This window comes from Scardinius erythrophthalmus (assembly GCF_964197995.2).
Source record: "Scardinius erythrophthalmus genome assembly, chromosome: 24".
NCBI lineage: Eukaryota > Metazoa > Chordata > Actinopteri > Cypriniformes > Leuciscidae > Scardinius > Scardinius erythrophthalmus.
In genome coordinates, this window is record NC_138244.1 from 3,783,891 (window position 1) to 3,810,895 (window position 27,005).

General features: G+C 39.8%; 1 protein-coding gene across 2 annotated transcripts in view; it reads right to left on the reverse strand.

Moving 5' to 3' along the window:
* Nucleotides 1-27,005, reverse strand: part of znf609a (zinc finger protein 609a) — a 107,021-nt gene that overhangs the window by 34,638 nt on the left and 45,378 nt on the right. The window contains exon 1 of one of the 2 annotated variants that reach the window (XM_081356449.1): nucleotides 26,401-26,650. The exons of the other annotated variant lie outside the window; for it this stretch is intronic. The gene's annotated coding sequence lies outside the window, so the exon portion shown is untranslated. Of the gene's footprint in view, nucleotides 1-26,400; nucleotides 26,651-27,005 lie in introns of those variants that run through there. 2 annotated transcript variants of the gene reach the window in all.

Sequence of the window (27,005 nt, forward strand, 5' to 3'; positions counted from 1 at the left end):
GATTACGGGAGGATTAGACTGAGGGTGTTGCATTCACACACCTGTCCTCTACGATACTGTAAGTAGTTTACACAAACACCACACACACATCTATACCTGAGGCCTATTAAGAGCTCATGTGAAGCCCACTGATGCGGACGATGCTGGAGAAACACATGGAAAAGACTTGCTGTAACATCAACACAACTAAGACCTTCAAATCCAATCAAATGGCACTAAATGTTTAAATTAAAAGCACAATAATCTCAATCTACATCAATAATTGAATACATTGCAATATTATTTACAGATACATGATATATCGTAGTGTTAATGAAAATATATGACAAATTTTTAAGACGATACGTAGATGAGTCATTAAACGATGACCGTGACTATATCAACATGCAATATCGTTGACGACAAAAAAGGAGACTAAAATGTAGTTAAATAAAAACTTTACCAAAAAGGAGACAAAATATTACAGAATACTGCAAATTATTACAGACTGCGGTTCAAGATACGAGCTTTCACGTTTGTGATTGCCTGATGTAAAGAATTTAAATCTCACAATTTTCTGTTATGATGATACATTTTTGGAATAACTATAAGAAATTTCAGTTTTAATTTTCAAAAGATGTTTCCTGTATTTCCAGTGTATTAATTTATATGATAAATAGCCTATAATAAAATCAGTACATTAGATGAGGTCAAAACACCGGGCGTATGAGTTGAGATCCTCTTGATTTCGTCGTATAGGGGAAAGTGCAATAATTCTGATGAAATGTAAAAAAATAAATCTCAAATGACAACAGTGATTGTGTTTTTTAATTTTAGCAAAATAATAATATTAGACTATCAGTTTTACCTTTATAGAGCATGATGAAAAGTTTTCATTAACTAAAATTAAACTGAGCAGGAAAAGTTTGACAAAATATGATAAAAAATTAAAAAGTACTTGAGACAGGACTAAGACTAAATTAAAAAAGAGCTGTCATCAAAATTAACACTAATATATATATATATATATACACACACACACTATATCAGTTATCAGCTGATATTACATTGTTTTTTTTTTTTTATCTGAAAGGGTCATCAGTGTCATATTATTACATTTACATAAACTTTAACATCATTTAATGCCATAACTAATCAGTGATTGGCTTATTGGACTGGGGAAAATGTATTTAATATAATATAAATGTATTTTATTTTGTATAAAAAGTAGGGATGCAAGGATATGAAATTTTTGCCGGTAACGATAACCGCTAATTCTTCATATTTGAAAACCGATAACCGATATATTGGCCGATAAATCGAAATAAATCCAAATTTTTCTATCATTTTTGAGAGCCGAATCTGTGCGAATCTTAAGTGTCTCAGCTGAAGGAAATAATCCATTATTTATCGGCTTTAATATATCAGCCAATTTTTCTTATCAGGCCGATAACGATGACAATAAAATTAACATATATCGGCCGATACCGATATGGTGGCCGATATATCTTGCATCCCTAATAAAAAGAAAAACGCTAAGTTTTGAATGCTGAATTTATTATCACAACATTATAATGTACAGTACATGAGAAACGGATATAAATTGTGAGATAAGCAAAGGATTTCATTTAACAGAAAAAAATGTGTTCATGCAATATAGAGAAAAATCAGTCAACCGATATATGATTGTGTCAACACAGCCTGAGCATGTATGATCCGCACAGAGAGACCACCAAACAGCCTCTCGAGTCGCACAGCGTGAGGTGGAATGACTCGAGGGGGGGGGAATGCCCTGGAAACAAGAGCTAAATTAATACAGGACCTCAGAGGGAGAGACAGCGAGGTTCAACAAAAACAACGTTTGCTTCCTGGCTCGGTTTCTCATTTGTGGTCTGAAGCACACCATTAGCGGTTCTGAGCTCGTTTTCTTTTAGTTTCCCTCCAAGTTTGGCGCACACCAACCCTGCTCAGAGTCCTGCTCTGCGGTTAACACAAGATTGAGTTTTTCAAACAACTGACACGCCAAGCCCAAAAAATAAATCGTGAAGTTTTTCTTTTTTTTTTTTTCCCTAGCCATCGTTTTTCTGAAACTATCATTTAAATCATCTCGAAACTACATCATAATCCGGGCTGACGACAGGCTTTACTTATCAAGTACAATTGTGTGAAATGAATGCCTCTACAGGAAAGAAACCTGATCTGCCACTTCTGAATGCGATGGACGACCCAAGCGAGAGTGACACCTGAGAGGACACTCGTAAAAGAGCCTTTCCTCGCCAGAGGAGAAGATCTAGGGGGATCCCACTCGCGTCTGGAAAGCATCAGGCAACCTCAGAGCGGATAACATTTCAGCTGTGCAAACCATCTCTCCAAACCCTTGGAGGAGGACGACCAAACAAAACGCTGGGAAGGAAGAAATCTACAGAATTAGGATCTGACAGGGATGCGTGGCTACACCAGATAATGTTTTTTTTTTTAAATAACACTGCATAGTCTTCACTGTATATATTAAATATAGATTAATCCTTATTAAAGTTATTCAGTCAAGACCAGTGAGTGATTTTCTCTGTCTTTTGTTGTGTGATTAACACTAATGACAGAATATTAGGCTACTGTCACTTTAAGAGCGAATGCACAGATCCAATATACTGATACACATGCGTTTACTTTCTCAATGTTTACGTTCATTTAAGACACAACCAACTGCGTTTTTGATTATACTCGCTAAGATGGACATTATTCTTATTGTCAAGCCCTAGATCTGAATTAGGTTCAGCTTACATGCCTACAAAATCAAAATGTGCCTCGGCCCCCCCATCTGGGGAAAATCACATATCGTTAGCCTCATAGCATAATTGCCTATAATTTTTTTAAATAGGACTCAGGCAATTATGCTATGAGGCTAACGATATGTTAAACGAGTGTCATACATTAAATGGTTAGTTCACCCAAAAATGTTAACTCTGTCTGTAATTACTCTCCCTCATGTTGTTCAACCCTGTAAGACTTTCGTTCATCTCCAGAACACAAATTAAGATATTTCTGATTAAATCTGAGAGCTGGATCACTCCTCCATAGGCTTCTGTGTTAGTGAAACTTGCCGGCACAGAAAGTTAGTAAAGACAATGTTTAAAATAGTCCAAGTGACTACAGTGGCGTAGAAATTCAGACAGAACGGAGGCTCACTATTGGCCGACGCTGGTCATGTGTGTGATGCTGGCCAATCGTGAGCCTCCGTTCTGACGTAGAGAAACACAGAAGAAAATGAAGAGTTGAATAAAGTCGTTATTTTTGCACACAAAAAGTATTCTCGTCGCTTGATAAACTTAAAGTTGAGCCACTGGAGTCACTTGGACTATTTTAAACATTGTCTTTACTAACTTTCTGTGCCGGCAAGTTTCACTAACACAGAAGTCTATGGAGGAGTGAGACAGCTCTCAGATTTAATCAGAAATATCTTAATTTGTGTTCTGGAGATGAACGAAAGTCTTACAGGGTTGAACAACATGAGGGAGAGTAATTACTGACAGAGTTATCATGTTTGGGGGAACTAACCCTTTAAGTTAAACTGCATTTCCACTACAACCGGCGATGGAAATAACAGATGCCTCGTGCTCAGAGAGCAAAGTAACGTCTAGCCACAACACAATGACCACAGAGGTGGGAGTGCTCGATGACTTCAGTGTTACCAGGGGAAAAAACCCAGGAACGCCTGCCAAGACAAGCTGCTGCTCTTCTGAGACGCGCTTTGTGGTTGAAAACACGGGACATTTCTCTCCTGCGATAAGAACAGAGACAGCAACAGGGAAATCACAAATGCAACTTAGTGCAGCAATATAAAAGCTTTTATTTAGGAGTGCATGTGCATGATATTACAATTCTAGTTTAAAACTATTATATTTTGTCAAAATATTATTTAAACAAAAACAAATATAATATATAATATACCAAATATAAATAAAAAACGGAAACCTATCATTTTAAAATGCTACATGTTTTTATTTGGGAGTATATGGTATTAAAATTCTTGCCAACCTGATATTGCTTAGATTAAAATAGTCTGAAATTCTTTCATATTTTGTCTGAATATCATTTGAGCAATAAAATAATATTTATAACAAAATAAAATTGTCTAAAAAAGCAAAACGCTAACAGTCAATGCTGAAATACAGTTTAAGAGTACACAATATTAAAGTCGTAGTAACAATAATGCTAATATACAGATTCTATGACTTGATTTATTTATAAATATCTGATATAATAAATCTATTATTTATATTAGAAAAAAAAAATGCAATGAATATTTGTCTAAAAAATAAAACTGTAAATACTAAAATAAAAGTTTTCTAGTGAATTTAACATCACAGCATAATAATGTAAAGTATGAGAAATTGATATAGGCTACATTTTTAGATTTGGTAAGGATTTCATTTAATGAGTGTTTTTAAATATTAACTTTAGTGAGTGTTAGATGATGGTAAAATTAATCCAATTAAAATAGATCAAATAGATACATATAAATTATAATCTGATATGGATAAATTACACAAAAAAATGCAATATCGGCTCATAACAAGTACTTTTTAGTACATCAAAGTCAAATGCCGCAAAAGCAAAACATTACAAAGACAAAGAGTTAGCTAACAAGAATTTCACTGGAACATCAAATATGCAAAAACTAAGGAAAAACCATGAGGCTTTAAACCAATCATCAATCAACACCTCTCAGCGCGTCGACACAGTTTAACAAACGCCACGTTATGTTTAGATGTACTTCACTCTAAGAGGCCTTACAGGTTAGCGTCGCTAATCCAAGCTATGTAAACAACAGCCAGCGTCGCGTTCAGAGCTGAAGGGGGAAAAGCGCAAAGAAAAAGGTGTTGGGAGACTTTAAACATCCTCTTGTCAGCCTCACATCCTGAATGAAAGAATCGCTGCAGAAAGACCTGATTCTCATGCATTCCACTGCATTCCACTGCATGAGAAAACAAAGTCTGCTAGCCAATCAATGGCTGAAAAACAAACGGAGAACGAGCCGCGGCTTCCAGCGCTTAAACCAAAACACTTCGGCACTGCCAGACAAAACACGCCGCTCATGCCCTTGCGCGGGGGCCTGTTTTCTTTAAACGCACAATGTGAAGGTGTCAGATTTATGAAGGTAAAACAGTAGCAAAACTCGAGAGCATGTAAATGTGAATTTGAGAACTTGTACAATAAATATTCGTACTTGTACATGAACATTTACACTCACAGCCCCAATGTGAAAACCTGTAAAATAAAAATCTGAAGTTGAATTTTGAAATTTGCACTTGCAGATAATAGTCACAAACCTGTATTCTGAATCTGAAGCTGCAGACGAGTAGACACAAATGTGTAAAATGCCATTCACAGAAATACAACGACAGGCACAAACTTGTAATATATATTTTGCGTTTAATCTTACGTTCACATTCGCGGTACTACCTCAAATAGGCACTTGCAACTTCTCAAATCTGTCACTGCAAGTTCAAATTTCGCGCCTTGACTTTTGCTACTCTTTTCGCGATATATCAGGTGCAAAACTAACTTGTGCACTTGAAACTCAGAAGCGGTGAGAGAGAAAGGGGGGCGGGAGGAGGGGGGGTCAAAGGAGACGTTTTATTGGTTGGCACCTAGCCAATGAAATGGGAGTTCGATGATGTCACGAAACCCGCGTGCACTGAAACACTAACATGGCTTAATGCATTAGACTGATATTAAAATAAATAAACGATATTATCAAACTCAGTAGACACAATGCTTATAATGCATACTACAGAAAAGCAGATGAGCACAGAATATGACGTAAAACATATGACGTATGCCATACATATTTGCCATATCTGGTATATATATATACCATAGACTGTAGGCTAAAAGACACACACACACACGTACGTACGTATATATATAATTTATTTATGTTTTGTTTGTTTTTGTGTGTCCAACAGTTAGGCTAGGGTGAATATTTAAAACATTTACAATACATTTTTCCAAAGCGACTTGCATTGCATTTCAAGGTATACATTTTACATTCTTATCAGATAATTTCATTGTTTTCATTGTTTTCATTGTGGCTGGCGTTGTTCATTGGTGAGGCATCGACCAATAAAATGACTTCATTCCGACCCCAGCCCCGCCCCCGACTCTGCTCTCTCAAGTCTGCATTTACAAGTGCACGAGTGAGTTTTGCTACAGGCATATCGCAAAAAGAGTAGCAAAAGTCAAAGCGCTAGGATTTGAAGCTGTACTGCCAGATATGAGAGGTTGTGAGTGCCGACTTGTGGTTGTACAACGAAACTGAACTAAAGCACAAAGATAAATGTGTAGTACACAATTGTGCCTGTCATTTTGTTTATGTAAATGACACTTTACACATTTGTAACTATTAATCTGCAACTTCGAATTCAAAACACAGGTGTTCTGAGTATTGTCTGTGTGTGCAAATCGATAGATGCAGCTTTTCACATCAGAGCTGCAAGTATAAATTTCAACTTACAAATACAAATATTAATTTTACAAGTTCTCACATTCAAATTAGCAAGCTTTCGAGTTTTGCTACTGTTTTACCTTCATACAGATTCAGGATCCCGGGGTTCAAAGGCAAATTCAAAGTGAATGACTGATTAAAAAGACTAAACGTGACCCTGGATCACAAAACCAGTCTCGAGTCGCACAGGTATATGTGTGGCGATAGCCAACAATACATTGCATGGGTCAAAATTATTAAAAAAAATATATTTTATGCCAAAAATCATTAGGATATTAAGTAAAGATCATGTTCCATGAAGATATTTTGTCAATTTCCTACCGTAAATATATAAAACATTCATTTTTGTGAGTGAATGCAGCGCAATCATGAACATTAATGGAGAAATATAAAGGAGATTTTCTCAATGTTCTGATATTTTTGCACCTTCAGATTTTCAATAGTTGCATCTCGGCCAAATATTGTCCTATATGGAAAGCTTATTTATTCAGCTTATTTTATTTCCAAAAATTGACCCATGTGACTGGTTTTGTGTAATTAGACTGGCGTAATTAGACACCGCATTTAATTTGCACACAGATAATGTGACTAATGTTTATTCGGTTCACAGAGCTGTTTTCCCCAAAATCGGAAAGGCAACAATATTTCCTCTGTTCAAGCATCCAAGCACTTAAATAGGACTGAATCCGGTAATATCTCTAAGGTCATAAAACAAATTGGGGCTCTAACTGCCCGGGCCTATAATTCGAGAGCAGGGGTGACTAAAAATCTGATTGATGGAAAGCAAAAACGGCCTGTAATTTGAGTTGGAGTGGCCTCTGGAAGCCGCTCCGCTGGCCACATCTGAGGCAGAGAGGGATGTCAAACATCGGTCCGACGGGAACGAAAGCGCATTTACCAGACCATATCATGCCAAAGACGAGCATCTCGCAAACATCATCAGGAGACTTAAACCGTCAATAAAAACAAACATTAAGCTGGATGCTGATTGGTCAGAATCATCCACAGACACGTCTTCATTCAGATTACGTCTATAAAGCCTAACGTATCATATTGGATATGCAAATCAACATGATCAAAACCTTCTGTCATTTGAGTGATAGTTTAGACTTAAGCAAGTGAAAGTCTGAGTATAATTGCACAACAAAGTGAATTTTTACTGATTTTTGTAAAGTAAACATAGGAATAACTTCAATAATGTTAGTAATATTTCCGATTAACTCTTACTGGACTGAAGCAGTTTTGCTTGATTATCCAGACATCGTTTTCTAGAAAAATTGAATAGAGTATTGAATATGACAATCAGGCTTTTGAGGAAGGTTTATTTGTTCATCTCTGAATCATCATTGTATTGCATTGCATTGTATTAAAACTAAGAGCTTTGATCATAAAACTAAGCATTTAAATATCATCTTACTAAGATATTATAAGGTAGATATTGTGACGACTGATATTTATATGCATTGCATGTATGTATTCACTATACTGTTATAAAGATCGCATTGAGTTACATTACAATCATCAGAATTTCATCTTTTTGTCGATGTAAATATCAGCATCTGCACCAAATTGCGTATTTTTGCACAGTTTGCTTCTCTGAATAAAATTTACCTGTTTTTTCCTTCATATTTTCAGTGTATCAGAGCCATATGTATTAAATATGATATTTAAAAAACATGCATTTAGATTTTTAAAAATTATTTTGAGTAAAGGTTCAATAAACTACTCTAAAAAAATAGATTTTTCAGCCTTTTTTCTCTCATAGTTCAGGTTTAAAGGCTCGGAAACACAGAGAATCCTTGAGGGGAAACAAAAATATGAGCAAAGGAAACATTTGTGAACCAAAACAGCATCTTCAAATGACGAAAAAGCCCTGAACCACAAGAAGAAAGAAGTGCAAAAAGCAAAGAGAGGAAAAAACACAACAACAAACGACAGCCACGGCATTAACAGTGCCATCCTCCCCCTCCTTCATAACCCACATTCAGAAGAGATTCAAAACAGACACAGGTCTCATTAAAGCCTGAGTTTCATCTGAGAGTCATCTGCCAACACACACACACACACACACCTGTCCTATAGTGCCACATTTATTTGTTTTCCAGTTGTTTAACATCGAGGAAGCCAAGCAAACTAACATACCAGTCGTTCTTAAAGAGCTTGATCACCTCATACCATATACCATTTCTACACATCACAAAAGATGATATTTTGAAGAATGTTTCAGCTGTTTTATACGATGAAAGTCCATGAGAGCAAAACAACCCCTCATTGACTTGCATTGTATGGACAAGAACAAAACTAGGGATGCACCGATATGAACATTTTGGCCGATACCGATAATTCTTTATATTTCAAAGCCGATAACCGATATATTGGCCGATAAATCTAAATCAAAATTTTTATAGAGGCTAATTTTTGAGAGCATGATTACAAAAACAAAATTCTCATCATTAAAAGCCATGACACAAGCACACAATTATAACGTTATATCTGCCGATATGACAGACTTGCTGCACATGTTGCAAGTGATTCCAATCATATTTCAAGCAATTCAAAACATCATGTTGAACAGTCGCATCTGAAGTGTCTCAGCTGAAGGAAATAATCCACTATTTATCGGCTTAATCGGATAATATTAAAAATCAACATATCGGCCGATACCGATACGGTGGCCGATATATTGTGCATCCCTAAACAAAACATGACATTTTATAAAATAGCATCTTTTGTGTTCTGCAGAAGAAATAAAGCCTTTCAGGTTCGCTTCTGACATGTCAGACAAACAGAACATTTTTCAAGCGACTGCAATTAGTGCTGGTCGGTGTGACCAAAAATCCATATCACGGTATTTTTCAAAATTATTCCGGTTTCAAGGTATATGACGGTATTTATTTATTTTTCACACATGACTGAGTGTTAACCACATTTTCTACTGATTGAGAGAGGAAATACTGCAGTAGATTGACTTAAGGCCCGTTCACATCAAGGACGATAACTATAAAGATAACGATAAAGATATAATTCTAAAAATCGTTCTCCATATTAAAGAATAACAGAGTTCACACCACAACTATAACGATAAAGATATGAGGAACGATATCGTTGGGATCACTTTCAGAAAGATTTTTTTTCCAGCTGTCAAACGATAAAACACTGACAGCCAATCAGAATCCATTCTAGCAGGTCATCCATTTTCGCTACTTTATAGTTTCGCTACTTTATATACTTTCGCTATGCATATATAGTTATCTTCATAGTTATCGTGCTTGGTGTGAACGGGCCTTTAGAATGGCCTGTTTTACTGTCATGAGTCGATACTGTAGAAAAATCCACACTAGTGTTAATACAGGCTCGCACAAAATGATGCGGTTTACAAATATGTGCCAGCAGGAGGCGCTGTAGGTGCGTCAGAAACAGCGGTTTCCCCGGTAACGGCGGTACACAAAGCAGCGCAGCGCTCATAAAAGATAAAGATTAAATGAAAATAACATCGAAACTTTTCTAAAGACAGTCAGTTCCCTTTAAAAACACCCGCGCCACGCTTCGACTGTGAAACGTGCAGTGCTCATGTTTGTTCAACGATGCCAATGCCAACCACAAATACATTTTCCAAAAGGCTGTGTTGATATCGTGAGCCAATGTATGGGAAACGATATAACTTGACAGCTATCAATTAGTTTAACATATCCATCTTCACCGCCAGTGAAAAGCGACCCCTCTCAAACAATGCCGCACTGCAATCGTTAAAGTGACGTACGGTATTGCGGTATATTAAAAATGCATAACAGAAAAAAAAATCGGTATACCGCCCAGCACTAACTGCCGGCAAACATTGGTACTATAAGAAAAAACACTAGAAAAAACACAACAGTGAACTTCACAAAATCAACCAGTCTTTGGCTCACTTTAAATGTACAGATATCAAACGAACAAATACCCCGATGTGAGATGGAGAGTTTTTCCGCCTGACATCTCCTGGTAACAGCATCCCTGTGGATGTCTTGTTATCTTCCTGTCAGGGAGAAGAGCAGCACTAGCCACTCCGCACGTTCCCCTCGCTTCATCGTGACAGAAGCCCGGCTGCTGGCTCGTTATGAGAGCGTGGGGTTTGACGAGCTGACAGGTGAACAGGACAGAGCAGGAAGAGGCCGTCTGAGCGCTTTAGCCGTGTTTACCACAGAAACCTCGTTACCACACCTCAGCTACAGCAGAAACACACTGTTAGCTCTGCAGACTGTCAGGCGTTATATGCACAGTTAATTTGGTTCAATTGGCCACACGAGCAGAACGCCGCGTAGGCAGAATATCAATTTTGGAAAGCGTGCTGAGAAGCTTGACGCTCTGCATCGATGAAAACACAGCGGGGAAAAGGTTCAGCGCACAAACAATGACACCAAGAGACATTTAATACCTCCTCTGCGTCGAAGCAAACGTTACGATTGGCTCCTAAAAGACGGAGTCTGTTGCCAATCAGATTCGGTTGATTGAGTGGGAGGAAGGCCAAGTGGAGCCCTGTGGGAAACGGGATGAATCGCAAGGAGTTTCCCTTTATCCGACGGCCCTTAGCAACAGCCTCTCAGTGAGAAATCACCTGTTGCTAAGAGAATAAGAGATGCACGTCCTAGCAACAACCGAAGGAGCGACTCTCTCTTTCCTGGAGGAAGAGCGAGAACAGAGAGATGACACACACACACACACACACACACACACGCAAGCAACAAAGCAATTATGAGCGCTGAGAAGAAGAAAAAACAGGAACAAAACGAACAGTCTGAAGGCTGATAAAACCACAGCGTCAAATGCAATCTGCAGGAAAACAAAACACTCAGTATGCATCGTTTTCTGTTTCAACACGCATCTATTTACCTGTAAGACGCCTCTGTCCGTCTCACCGTTGCGAGATGAACAAGTGTGCATGCATTGCTGTGAATGTGAAAGCATGTGCATGTGTGAGCGTGTGTGTGTGTGAGTGTGTGTGTGTGTGTGTGTGTGTGTGTGTGTGTGCATCTGCTGAGCAACCGAAAGAGAGAGAGTCTTGGAAAGGAAGCAAGGAGTGGTAACCTCAACAACACCTGTGTGCAGTTGCTGGCAACCAATAGTGTGTGTTTTCTGTATGTCAGCAGACGCTCACGGCTAAATATGGAGACTTGCTGATGGTGAGAAAAAACTAAACCGACTGTAACACATCACAGTTACACGACCACCTATGCGTTTACTAACATTCACTACTGCAAAAACAAGCCGTTAGGAAAGTACTATACAGTAGTCAACATTTGAAGTGGATCAAAACCTTTCAAAGTTATACATGAATTTTGAACCCGTTCTGGTCTTAGGACAACTTTGATGAACTTCTTTGATCCACTTCAAATGTTGACTACTGTATAGTAAACACTTGGTCTACGGCTACAATATTGTACTATTATTCATTAATGTTGCTATTTGTTTTTAAAATATATTATATAGCAATAATGCTAATCATTTTACTATTTTAATAAGCAACACTTGACTAGAGATGTAAATTGATGTGCTGCTCTCTTTCACCAAAGTGCAGATAAAGATTAAGGGCTTTTCACATTAAAACTGCACCTCCAGGCTGTTGAGTTGAACGTTGTGTTTTACAACCGCATCTGGGCTGTTAAAACAAGAAATCAAAGCAAAGCAGAGCCAAGCCTACACACTTGCACCGTCACCACAACAACATGGCTAAAATTATTAGTTGCTGTTCGAAACCCACCATTTCAACTGATCCATGCAACCAACAAATGGCTCAATGGTCAACACAAGAGTTAAAATCATCAAGACATGGACTAGTTCCTAAATCTGATCTACTGAAGAGAAACACACTGATAGAAACCACAACTGAGTAGAAGTGAAAATCAAAAGGATGATTAGCTTTAATCCTGGTGTCAACTCATTCTTTCCTGTATCGTGTTCACAATCAGATATCGTTCTAGAAGGCTTCTCAACAACCAGAAGTCACTGACGCTCCAATTCTCAGTGGAATTTAATGAATTTCAGTCATTCAAAGCACTGTCAGTGTGGACACAGAGTGAAAATGTATAATTAAAACAGAACAATGCACTCATTTTGCCAGGGTAGACACTGCTTTTGCCCCAGTTTCTCTTGAGATGGATCAGAGCCAGTTCACATCTGGGGGGCTCTTACTTTCCATGCGTGAAAACAGACAATCCGAGAGGAGAAAACAAGTGGAAGAGAGCGTGGGGGGGAATGGGGGTGTTGGGGAATATGTGTTTGTGTGGCCAGAAGAAGAAGAAAAACAGCCAAGTACCGCTCTGAGTAATCTGACCTCAACGCAAGCAAGACCCGAGAGGAAAATCTCCCCTACAGACAGCATAACAATCAAGATAGTGTTTCCTGCGTGGGAAAAAGAAGAAGAAGAAAAAAACGAGGTCTTGAAGCATACCAGTATTCAGGACAAAACAACCTGCATTAAGCCAGATGGTGGAAGATCAGTCTGCCCAGAGAGAGCAAGAGACCTCAGATTGCCTGATAACCACACAAGCTTTAACGGATGGCTTAGCATCTATTGATTCCATAAGGAAGTGCACGCTAAGCTGTCTGGAACAAAACGAGATTCAAAGTGAAGGATAACAAACAACTCTAAGTAAATGCACATTAATCAGTGTGTCTACGCACTCCATCTAGGCCCACTTCGTCGTTACCGAAACTTGCTCATGATACGCTCAGCTTCAGCGAGACCTAGTGAAGCTTCCTTTCAAGAAAAGAAGGTGGAATTCATTTCATCGTATAATGGGATGCACTTATTTTAATGAGTTTATATATGATGAAATTAATTCCACCACCTTTTCTTGAAAGCAAGCTTCATCGGGAAGATTTACCGGCTGGAAATGGAATTGACCACAACCAGTCGAATACACAGTGGGACGGCAAACCTAGAGCCCGCAAAGTCTTGTTTCTTCATCTATGGGTTTCAGGAGATTGCTTGTGCAGCTTATATAGCAGTAATGGATCTAAGGTGCTACATAAAGCCCAAGTAGCTATGAAAATCTCTGAAACATTCCTGTATGGAGGTCACGATCTCACCCTCAAACAATCTCCACCACTGAGACCGAGCTCTGGTATCTAGAAGTTTGTTTTGCACCATTTAAGCTGTAGGCGTAAGTGGAATGAGTCAGCAAATAAGAAAAACACTTCATGTTCAAATCGCTTACGAACCCCCCACTACACATTAGTCACAACAAAACCATTCACATCCAGATTTTCAGAAGTTATGCATTTAAACTGCTGAAGAAAAAACTTGTAGGCCACAGAACTGAATGTGTTTCCAAAGTTCAATCTGCACTATGGAAACTTCTGGACCACCCCCAGGTTTCTCTCCCAACCAGGTCCTGCCCACACGGCCTCAGGTTATTCCATATAAGCAGAGCTGATTACAATAATAACCCACATTCAAGGTTAGTCACTGGAGCACCAGCAGTAGGGGGTGGAAGAAGGGCAGGGTGGGTCAAGAGAGAGCCGATGTAGATAAGAAGCCCTGAGGGACAGAGGAGAAGAAACAGCTCTTGGAATTTGGCAATGCGGACTGAACAGGGAACTGGTGTTAGCTTTAGAACGTTCCAGAGGAGATTAACTTGTCTAAATGTTGGATAACATCCCAGCACATGCCAACAATCACAAACAGATTTTGGATTTAATCACATTTGTAATCCTATTCGTCAATGACCAATGATTTGTAATGAACATTTTAATTCTAAATGATCCCGTGTGAATGGCCAGAGCAATATTTTGTATCTCAGGTTAGACATTGCAGACATACTTCCTCAAACCTCATCTAATGCCGACATGGGTAGTAGAGATGTGCAATTATTAGTAATTTTATTATGATTTTTGATTTCGTAATAAATGATCAATTATTCGATTTTGGCTTCCTAAGATTATGAATATAAAATGATTATTATCAGTCCAGTGCACCTTCCTTTACTTCACAGTGGGGCGCTTTCGTTCCTCCCTAAAAGCCCAAACTTAACATCCAAATCAGCCAAATAAGTGAGTGTTGCAGAATGCAGTCTCTACTGTTGCTAAACTGCGGGACGGGCCTGGTATTACACGGTGTTATGAAAAGCGAATTAAGCCCCCAAAAAATTTAATTTGCATTTTCATTCTCTTGTTATTTGTCCATTTTGTTTGGAATTTTTGTGTATCAGTTATTGTGAAATTTCACTGTATTTAAAAATGAATCATATCGTGAAATAAGACTTTGATCATATCGACCACAAACAATTGTTTTAAATAATCAAGATTTCAATATTGACCAAAAATAATTATGATTTTTAATTTAATCGAACAGTCATAATAGGTAGCCATCTTCTAATGGTGCATCCTAACTGAAATTGAACATCATAAGTAACTGATCTGTAAACTGCATGAGAAACCTGACTAACAACTGGTTCCAATAGCGTTTGATGTAAGCTGACTGGGGAATATTTGATTAAAAGGCTGTACCAATAACATCTAACATGTCTAACATGGTTTTATGGGTCCCAGTACAAAAAAAAACAACACTTCTCAAGATCCATTTCTGCTAAACAGTATCCTGGTCTGCTTTTGTTTTGACTGGCACATGCCTCTTTTTGTCAGCAACGATAAACGGGCACTAAATAACAACATTCATTCCAGCTGTTGCCGGATATCTGCTAATCAGGAGAACTGAGACCGGCACAAGGTTAACAGCAGCAACCTGCATCCAAACCCTAAGGCATCTGACCGAACAAACAACCCTGAACTCAACAGCTTGAATGTTGGCACACATTGAGTTTACCCACGAAGAGTACAGGGGATGATAGCAGATTACGATTAAGCTACCATGTTGTGAAATGCAAGCAAAACAATGGTGGAATCAGGAAATCCATGCACGATTACATTAGAAACATTACAAACAGATTTAGGGGTCATACAGATAACCTATCAGTAAAAAGCAAGCTGCTAATGATTACAAGTAGTAATGGTGAAAATGCATGCTTTGTCTATTCTGAGGTTCAGAGTCAAGAATAAAAATGATTCATGGTTACAAAATTAATTACAAGTACTTGGAGTAAAATTTGTCTGGAAGGCAAAGGAGGAAAAAGAGTGGCCAAAGTGGGAGGACATGTCATGCAAGGCGGAGTTGACCCTTAGACCGTGATACTATTTCGGCCCCACCACAAATCTCAGCTGCCAGACCTTACATAACACACAAACTCGCTTCAACCTGTCTTTAACAACCACAAGCTTACCTCTCAAATCGGCTCGAGAACCACAGACTTCAAAAAAACAACCTCCCTCTTTTTCTCTCCGCTCACATTCTCGATTTACTTCACCTTCCACCTTGTCCTCCCTCTCTTTTCCTCCTTTTTTCCCACCTACTCCAAACAGCTCTCTCTCTAAAGGATCCCTGAGTAACTGACACCGCTCTTGAATTTTGAGAGCCGTGGCACAAGGACACTGCTTGTTCGCCCAACAGCAGGAGGAGTGAAGGGGTAGAGGGGGGAAAAGCTCCCTGGGTGCTTTTGACTTGGCAGGGCTTGGAGAAGCTCTTCAGGCAGAGTTTATCTGCTGGGTTCTGGCAGTCAGCCGACGCTGCTGGTGTGCCGTGGGCTACTGGGGGGTTGAATACTGCATCCTCAGTCAGCGACGGACCTGTCACTTACAGTGAGCTATCTGCAGGGATTTAGAGAGAGGGAGAAGGAGAAAAATGGAGGAGGAGAGAGCACCGACTATTTATAGCCTCTCAAAGGCTTCCTGTTACTGTTCAGCGAAGCAGGGAGGAGGGGCAAACTCCCAGAGAGGGAGTGTGAGGCATAGAAGGGTAATGAGAAATAGAAAGAGACTCATCCCTCCGCTTTTATCCACACAGGAAAACATGACTACCCATCATCAGTCAGCGAATAGCATAAGCCAGTTGCAACAAGCTCCTTTATTGATAATACACTTAGAAATATCACAATGGGTCTTCTTTAAGTAAACCAGTTTATTGTAGGCAACCACGGGTCTTGGATCAGGACTATGGATGGAATCAACTATTATCTTTTTTCACATTTTTCAATATATGATTACACTTACTAAAGGCCTAATATATCAACCAGATTTCAAACAACATACAATGACCCATTCCCAACAAAGCTACTTCAGGAATACAAGCACGATTCTACCACAGACTTCAATCCACATCCGAATTCAGAGACGACAATCTGACACTGGCTAACGCTTTGCATGCACTCAAATGTTTGCATACAGAGGAGTGAAGTCTAAATACTTTTAGCAGGCAAGGACAAACCCTGAGCAAACTGTGCTTAGAGGAACATAAAGAGAGAGAAAGTAAGAGGGAGATTAAGGGCTGCAGGTCCCATGTAAATTCAGCGACAAGCGACAGCCCATCAAGTCCAAGAATGTTTTCTACTTTATGAGTGACGGGTAACAAGATGCATGAAGAGGAACTGGGAGTGAGGCCATGGCTGATGTAAAGATAAGCATTTGTGTGTGGTTTCACCAATCCATGAGAATCCTTCAACAAAGCTCTTTGGTGGATGCCGTCAACAACACCCTTGAGTAGACCGTGCCCACAATGCTCTTGGGCATCCACAATATGGACTCTAAAATGAGAAATTCTCTTTCACACTCTCGCCTTTCTCCGAGAGAAGCCTCCGTTTGATGACCTCATTAGTTCAAGCACTTAATCCGCTAATGGCCAGATAAAACTAAATGAGAGAGGACGGGAGGTGGGAAGGTGGAGGCAGAGAGGGGTGAGGAAGAAAGTGGAGTAGGAGGGGAAAGAGAGAGGTTATAACACTGGCTAACACTGCAGAACTAGCCACTCACTTAAGCCCTGATTCAACAGCCCATGGAATAATGGGAAGGTGTTGCATCCACTGAACACTTTTGTTATCAATTCTAAAAAACAATACATAAGATTAAAAAACTACTGATGGGGTATACAAAATAACAAGATGGCTGACATCCAATGATTGCAAAGGAATTTTAAATGCATGTATCCCAAGAGGAGATCTCAAACTTTGCCAAACTCAAGTCAAGAGGTTGTAAATTACCCAGCTCAACTTGGGATATTCTTGGTTTTCCTAAAACTCCTGTCGGATTGAGCTGATAATTGGATAACCATTCCAGAGCCTCTGTTGTTTGACTGTGCTCTGGAATTCTGGTTATAATCACCTGTACATTTTAGAAGTAACTCTTGCAGCTTAGCCATGAAACACTGCAATCTGCACGCACCAACTCTCTTGGCTCAGAAGAAAAACCCAATTTCCTTTTGTGAGGCAGATCCTTGAGAGGAAAAGGGGTTTTATCTGAGAACTCGGCAACTCCACCATTTCATCCAGAGCCAAGGGATCAATTTGCAGGGCAGAGAGACTAGAAAATGAGAGCCCAGAGTGCCTTCTTGCACTCAGTGAAGAGGTGAACCACAGATTACAGAGAGGGAGAGAGAGAGAGAGAGTCTGGCTTGCTTCCAGAACAGACTTTGAGGACTTTGATGTGGCCTTTCCGAGGCTAAAGGGTCAGTATTTGTTGCACCTCCTGTAGTTATTTCAAACAAAGTCGCATACTGTGCAATGAAAAACAGCTCTTCCTTCTGAGGTTGATTATTGTTATTGAAGTTGTTAGCTGGATGCAAACAGTGACCAACAGCTCCGTTTGCTGACCTGAAAAAGCGTTTTCTGTTTGCCTGATTTGAGATAAAGATGCAAAAATGTATGATACTGTTATCGTCATGCCACAGGGGTTGCATTTGTGAACTAGAAAAGGGCATTAGCAAAATGGCCAACAAGAAAACCATCAAATGGTTTGAGCTCATTTACTAGCATGACAAATGAGCCCAGGTACCTTTGGTTGAATTCCTCCCTTTTTGTTCATACACACAAATTCTCACCGAGAGAGAAAGAGAAAACCATAGCAAGTGTACAAAGCTGATGAACCTAAAAAAACAAAATCAAGATAAAGACAAAGACATCTGAATAAAGTAAACAAGCATTAGGAGAAGAAATGGAAAGTATCTTCTTCCAGCCCTCAGGCATTTTCTTTCTTATCCCTCTCCTAACTGCAATGATCCCAGTGCATGTCAAATAAGATTCTTTAATATATCTTTAATCCATGTAATTAACAAAGAAGAGCTACTTTTGCCTGTCACTCCAGATGAGGGCTTATAAAATATTCACACATCGAAGCATTTCTCCCACCGCACAATGAACAGAATTTGAGCCGAATCCGGTGTATGTGTCCAAACATATCCATTTTTTGCCAAGCTGAGATAGGCAGATCTACAGAACTTTGATGAATTGCCTGCATTTATTATGACTGTTCCTCAGGGAAGGGTGCAGTATGAGGACAGTCTCGAATATGAATTACCAGCATGCTGATTCGATCTCAGCGGCAGCCAGAGAGAGACAGCAGGGCCTGAATACCAATACATGTTTCCTGGATCAGGACAAGGACTTGATTACTGGTGCCTGTCAGAAGGAGTGGAAAAGTCCTTAAGTGTTCTCTGGAGGGAAGCCTGCAGGCAAGCACTCCAGGAGTGCAGAGAGATGCTTTCAATCAATTCTGACTCAAAGAGAGAGGGGAAAGAGAGCGAAAGAGTGAATTTTAAGCAAAAGAGCCAGGAATATACTGGCTGAAGACTTCTGAAAACACTCTGGGAATTCAGACATGTTGGGGCTCAGAGCGGCTGCATCCAAAACAGTTTTGACCTACAGGTCCATAAATAAGACAAGTTAATTCAGGCACAATTGATGACAGGTGGCCCATCTTTTAGGGCTCAGCACATTTGCTTTGCCAGGAATGGTAGAGAAATATGATTGTGGTTTTAACCACAGGGCTCTCTGGGTATCTAATAAGGACAAATCCTCCTCAAACCAACCGGCAGAGCCTGATGAAACGCAAGAATGCCAAATATGATGTGGGAGGCGGCGGCGCTGCTGGTTTTTCAGAAGACATGCAGGGGTAAAGATGTGGGAATACTGCTTTCCCTGCCCAAGGTGGAAGCAACGTTGTGATGATTTGTGGGGTCAAACACTCCCCTCTTCTACCAGGCATGAAACCTTGGCAAAGTGCCAGAAACTCTTCTCTGCAGAATTCTGGAGAAGACCTGAGGTCATGCATTTGAAACTTCTAAAGGTAAAGGATACATATTTTTGTTGTTTCATTACGAGGAAAATAAATTCAGCTAAATAAGGCTGACCCCGATCCAGAGGATACCCGATGTGTGAGGGCCATATGAAACCTGGATTTATAATCAGGTTTTTTTTAAAAAATCAATCACCAATCACAGATAAGACATCTTTGAAGCAAGTTACTTAAGGACTGTCTAAACTCCAGATTTTGGCAACGATACGGAATTCATTATACAGGTTCTTCTGGTTCAGTTCTGCATAACTGCATTAAGAGCAAAGGCATCCAATGTTTCTAAGTCCACCTCCACTCCTCTCAGTAACTCGTCTTTGTCTGATGGTAACCATACAGTAGATACAAATGTCTTGCAGGCATTTGATATAAGGCTCTGATCCATGGCTCCTTTAAGTGTCCATTTGCTGGGGTAACTTTTTTGAAGGAAAAAAACAAACATTGAGCAGATACCTGAATTTCCATGCCGTTTCGGGAACAGGGTCCTCTTCACAATAGCCTGATAGAGAGTCCACAGATGGATGGCCGGGCATGTGACAAGGTACCGCTGACGGGGCCCGTCTGGCTCGCTGCTTCCAGGAAGCCAGATTCCAGGGCACTAATCCAGAGAGACTCAGAGGCCCAGAAATGCCATCAGGTCCCTTGGCAGAGAACACATGCCCGCTTTGTGTCCCAGCTTGCCGTTGATGAAGGGCTGCAGGAACGCGAGCCCCTGCACAGCTCCCCAAGCTTTTAACCAAAGCACCCCTTGTTTAATCCTCAGCAAAAAGCCATCAAGTCGGTGGAGTGGAGAAGTTGAGGATTTGGAATAAAGACACACTGGCTGGGCTGGGGAAAGTGAGGGGAGGTTAACGGCAATCACATGGGAATCTGAATGGATCGAGGGGTTCAGCGTGAGGCTTTTCATAACAGTGCAGTCCTTCTGAATCATTCAGCTTTTCTCAAACTGCAACAAATCTTCTTTTCAAAGCAGTTGTCACACTGCACTTTGTTGCAACTGTTAACAATTGATGTGTTTTTCTTCAACAAACAGACAAAGACAAACCTCTCTGTTGCACAGTTCAGGGTGTAAGCCCAGGAACTACATGGACACACAGGTTTGGAAGATGAACCGTGAACTGAAAACACATTCCACAGTTGAGCAGTCACTGCGTGCAATGGCTCTCGCAGCAACGCAGTTCACAGAACGCTTGACATTCTCTAACACACAGTACGCAGGAGGCCGGGAGGCCCCTTCATGCTAACACCTCATAAATCCCTTCATTCCTCCCCCCGACTGCACCTCCAGGGCCTTACGGATACAAGGACAAGCAAGTAAGAGAGAGAGGAACAGATAGCATTGAGGAATAGCAGTGAAAACATACTGGTGTTTTCAGATTTGTGCAACATAGTCATACTGAGAGTTCTCTTTCCACCTCACACAAACAGATAAGCACTTCGTCAGAACAACACGTTAAACTGCATGGCTGCAAAATGCAGAGCAAGTAACAGGTTAACCAAAGGTCTGACAGAAATGAGACACACAGACCAAAAAACCAAAAACAGGTCACTGACACAAATGAAAAGTTCAAAGACGGGTTAAAAACAGAAAAGGCTGCACGATTCTGACAAAAAAATCATTATTGTATTGAAATTTTTATTTTAATTAATTACGATTATCACAATTTACATTGAATGATGTTTTGAATAGCTTTATACCATTGTTTGAAGCAACTGCATGCCATATTTTTTATATAAATTTAAAAACAAGCTAAAAAAACTTCCTAAAAAACTTATTGCTTTTCTATAGCATTAAGCCTCAAATGTCAACTATACATCGGTTTGGTTTCTTCTTTTAATTAATAAAAAAAAAAAATAATAATAATATATGTATATGTATATGTGTGTGCATGGTATAATAATAGGGGCTTTCCCACTGGGTAGCTCCTAGCCACCAAGGTGATTGCCCGAGAACTAATGTTCCCCCCATGGCCATTTTCCTGGTTGCATTCGCACCACCAGTATGAACTCTGAAGTGACGTAAGCCACGCTTGTTGTTTTAACTTATTTTGACGACAAGGCAAACTTTTATTTTGACGGCGATGAAGACATCTTCATTAGTTTCCGATCTGTTTAACAGTCATATCTAATATGTTATTAGATAGAACTGTTACTCAAAGTAGACAGTATATGAATAAGTATTAGCGTTTGCCGTGTGGTTGATCACCAGTGTTGCTAGCTAAGTAGAAATACATAATCATGTTTCGCTTGGTCCCCTCAAACTTGCATTGGATTTTCTACTAAGCGTAAAGGTTGAGAGGTTCATCTATCACTGTTTTCCAAGTTCATAGAGTTAGTTCATGGATTAAGTAAATAAAAATGGTGGGTGCTGGTGTTTCGCGTGTGTTCGACCAATCAGCGCACACTTGCGTCGCTGGTAGTTCCTATTGTGCTGGGTTCTCTGAAGTAATCGTGATTCACCTCATGCTCTAAACACACCTCTTAAGCACACAGAATAACATAAGACGACTTTGTAATCGTGGCTTTGAATGATTACGTAATCCTGGCATCCGTAATCGCGATTAGAAATTTGATTAATTGTGCAGCTATAGTTAAAACAGCACAAAACAGTACTTTAGTTTACAAGAGTGACTGTATCACAGACCATGGAACAGAATATATTCATATACTGTGGTATTTTTGTCAATAAAGCACTTCCAAAGAACAATGTGGTACTACTATGGTACATTTTGGTACTTTTTCGGTGGTGAAATGTAACATGGAGAGGGGGAGGCCCAAGGATTTGCATAATATGCATTTGCATGCTTGCACAAAATATGTGTCAGGCCTTTGAGAGAAAAAGAAGATGCCACTAAAACAGATTTATCCTGCTGTTTGTAGTCATCATGTCTTCAATGCAAAAAAAAGACCACAAAAAAACATTTAAATAAACACTAAATGACATCTTAAAGCAAATAAAGGTTAAAAAACTTAACAAAGGTAATAAACAAAGCTCTGCCATCTTAAGAATTCATACAGCATTTCTCCAAACTTTTTGTTTGTCTGGCGGTAAAGTTTGGGTCTTGTCAGGAGAGATGAGGTAGACAAGCAGCAAACTCTCAGAGAGCCTGAACCGAACTGGCACCTGCCTTTAAACATTTATGCCTGATGCATTTTTAACACACAACATAAAAAAGGCATGACTCTGTTGTTTTCCCTTCACCGTCCTCCCAACCTTGCTCACATACATCTGCATTCTAGCATAGTCAAAAATACTCGGGTGACGCCACGCCTGCGGGAATGCTGGGTAAATGGTCAAGTTTGTCTTACTAAAATTAGAACAAGGGCGTTCATAATGACAGCGATTCTTATCTGGTTACTAGTTGGCGTTCCTACTTACAACTCAGCTCATTTGCATGAATTTGAACAATCTAATTGAAAATTAATGACCTGAGGTCGCTTTGTTGTTGCAAATCGCGTTCAGTGCAAATACCCCTTCAGAAGACCTGGAAAACAAACATATTATTCCTTCGTTTTCAAAGTCTCAGTCGCGGTAGACTTTTAGGTCAGCGCGGTAATCTCATTAAAACACATCAAGCCCAGACAGACGGCTGTTAACCTGTCAGTGTACCTGTCGGAGAGAAAGCTACGTTTTTCCACAGTCTATCCCCGGACCGGGCAGCATCAGAACCAGAGGGAGATGTGACACCAGCCGAGCTCATTATCAGTGTGAGGTGTGTGTTGTAAATGAGAACACGCCAGAGCTTTCAGCTGTCAGTTCACCAGAAGCTGTTTAAAATGTCCAGAAAGGGGTTGAAATTAGATGCTTATTAGCAGGCAATTTGCATAGTGTCTGATACCAAACAATTGCCTAACACAGTGGCGATCATCTTAAATTATTTTTTTCTTTAAGAAAGAACTTTAAAAAAAGAAAGCTTGAGATCTCAGGTTCTGAGAACAAATTAGCTTATAAAAAGATGACTACCCACAAACCCCTGGTGGTTTTCAGAGCTCTTCCACAGCTGTGGATTTGTTTAAAAATAGCTCAGATTTGAGCAGGGCATTAAGTGTGATATCCTCCTAAAAGCACCGATTGTTCTCTTGATAAATAATCTGATGTCAGATTCAGTTTCTAGACCAAACACAACAGGGGGAAGAATTAAATTCAAGCAAATCTGCACAACAAGGCTTGCGGTTTATGAAGACATTGGATATACGGCATTTATAGAGAGCATGTGATATGGGTTGTTACACCGCTTCTCAGATCTCTCTATTGAGAATAAATCGAGTTAAAGGAACTATAAAATAAAGCGTTAACACTTTACAATAAGGCTCATTATGTAACATGAACTAAAAATACTTCTACAGCATTTATTAATCTTAGTTAATATTAATTTCAACATTTACTAATACGTTATTAAAATCAAAGGTTGTGTTTGTTAGCATTAGTTAATGCACTGTGAACTAACATGAAACACTGAACAGCTTTATTTTTATTAACTAACATTAACAAAGATTAATAAATACTGTATTGCTCATTGTCAGTTCATGTTAGTTCATACATTAACTAATGCTAACTAATGAACCTTATTGTAAAGTGTTACCAATAAAGCTTAAAGTGTAAGTTGCAGGTTAAATTTTTCACGAAGATAATGCAATGTGTTTATTAAACATAAAGATAAGAACTGCCCACCATTGTTTTTTATACCAAAATGCTGATATAATATGAAAAGTTGGCACTTTTAACAGTGGTTTTAACCGCTCCCGCTCCCTTCCACTAGATGGAGCGTGACGTCACAAGAGGAACTCACTAGTAGAGTTACCGGCATAGTCATAGCTATAGATGCCTTACATAACTACAGACAAGTTGGTTGTATGTTTTATTTGATAAAAAAATTATGGATAAAATAACTCAACTGTTAACATACTCGTGTGTGCTGACTTCAAGGGGACCGTGATCCTGCCTGAAATGAGAATAAGCTATTCGCAAAACAAACGGGTTCAGGCACGTCAGATCAGCCGGTCGCGGGTCGAGCTGCTCCACTAAACATCGATCTCTCTTTTTCTTTTCTGACAATAAACATCGCTAATTAAATCGTGAGAAATTGATAACGCGTGGACTGAGGAAGGGTATTACATGACGTTTGAGGCGTCGATGAGACTAGCGATTTGCACCAGGCTAGACTTGCTCTAACGTAGCTAACGTTACTCACCGGGACACCTGGCTAACCCTCCACTCATTCTCCTCACACCAAGCATTAATAACTCTTTGAGTGCCATGGCTCCCCTCTCTCACGCCTGACCAGTTAAAAATTGTAGGGCTGTGGTCCATAAAGAATTTGATGGTTTCCCACATCCTCAGTCGTTCTCCAAATAGCCATAATACAGTAGGAATCTAGCAGAGTATGGGTTGCGAGTTCCTCTTGTGACGTCATCACCCAGTAACTGAAAAACACGCTACGTTTGAAGAAACCCTAATAAATGTTATTTTAACGCATTTTAAGACAGAAATAATTAAATATATACATATAGAGCACTTTAATGTACACATTAATTGGCTGTGGTGGTTAACCTGCAACTTACACTTTAAGTCAACTTTAAACGTAACAGAAACGGACGTATTAAAAATGTTGCAATGTCAACTAACTAAAATAATTTGAAGGAATCATTTTAAGTAAATAGGCTCTAACATTTTAGGGAAAAAGCAAAAGACAAGGGGATAGAAAAATGCATCTGGCTCCTCTTTTTGTTCGCTCAAAACAGAAACAAGCAGGAGGGCCAGTCCAGACTCATCCAATAGGCTCGCGTGTAACGCAACGGCCTCCTCGGGTCTGAGCGTGTGACAGTCTGCGGATCGGGCCTGTAGCGGCTGGCGTGCAGAGAGGAAGGAGAGCGAGAGTGAGGTAAACAGATGAATAAAACATTGTGGTTTTGTGCAGTCCTGACCTCGGTTAACACCACGCTGTTTACACACAAGAGCAGTGTGAACCGGTGAGGGGAGTGGCACACATTCACACAAAAGCACAAAGACGTTGAGCATGAAACAGATATGCTCATGTTCTCCTTTCAGCACACAATCAATGGATTGACTCACAAAGTTCCTCTGTCTTGACCCATTTATAGACCGTCGTCTGTTCTAATACGGGCGTGTAAACTGGAGCCCATGAGAAGAGGGTTATCAGGGACACACCATTGTTTAAACCTTCGTTCATCCTACTTAAATGAAAAGCTTGAAGTCAGTCCAAGTAAATTAGGACACGTTTACCAACCATTTTAATTACTTTTAAAAGAGATGAAGTGCTAAAATAGACTATTAGTTGTTTATTAGTTGTTCGATTTTCAAGTGTTGGTCTATAAATATTGGTGAGCGTCTTGCTTTAAAACGAAATGTCAAATGCATCTCAAGATATCTTACTGTTCCACTCAGATCAACATTCCAGTCCACGCTGGAAGCAATCACTCTCTAATCAACAAATTTATCTCTGCTATCGCAAACCTTGTAATGTAGATATGTTCACTGATAGTAACTGCATCACAATGCACTGTTCACTTTCAGTGTGTTACACACACTTCCTGGAAAAATAAACAAAGATTAGGATGCCGTTCCTGTTTGCGTTCAATCAAATAATTTTGGGTTTGTTATTTAAACTCTGAGTAGATGAGTGTCTCTAGTGCACTGAGAGAAAAAGATGCAAATGTAAGTATTTTAGCAAATTAATTGCGGATGCAAGTAAAGTCAGTCTGTTTTCTGAACGCTGTAGCTTTGTCTCCTGAGTTCTTACCCTCCTAGCTGGCGGTGTATGTTGTCTGGATGTCCTTGGCTTTCATAACTGCAGCTCAGACGAGTCTTTCTCTCTCTGTTTGAGCCGTAGACAGGACAGCATGGGCGTTTCCGGGATCGCAAACCCAGGGGCCTAAAATACCCAGGGGCAGCGTTCACAAATTGTGCGGTGAGCGAGTTTAACAGCCTCTCCGTTCAAGAGCTGAGACGCTGTGCCAAAGTTACACGAGGGGTGAGAGAAAGGGGAGGAACTACGAGAAGGGAAAAAAAACGCAAATGTGAGAGACAGGGAAAGAAATGAGATGAGAAAAGGTCACTGCCGACACTCATGTAAACACCAGCAAGGGATTTACATTGTGGCAAGAAACCTCTCGTCGCGGAAAAGACACAAAGAGACTCCGGCCCAGGAGCAAAAGAGCCAAAACGAGGAGACATTCCAGGAAAAGACGGACCTCCCCTCCTCTCCCAACTGGAAAAGCAGTGTTATAATGGAGTACAGGCTTCCTGGCTGCTGTCAACTTGGGAATGGTCTGGGATGAGAAAAGGGAGGTTGCAGATCTCAGAAACAAGCCGTGAATGGGTTTCTTTCACACTCGTTTTGAGCGT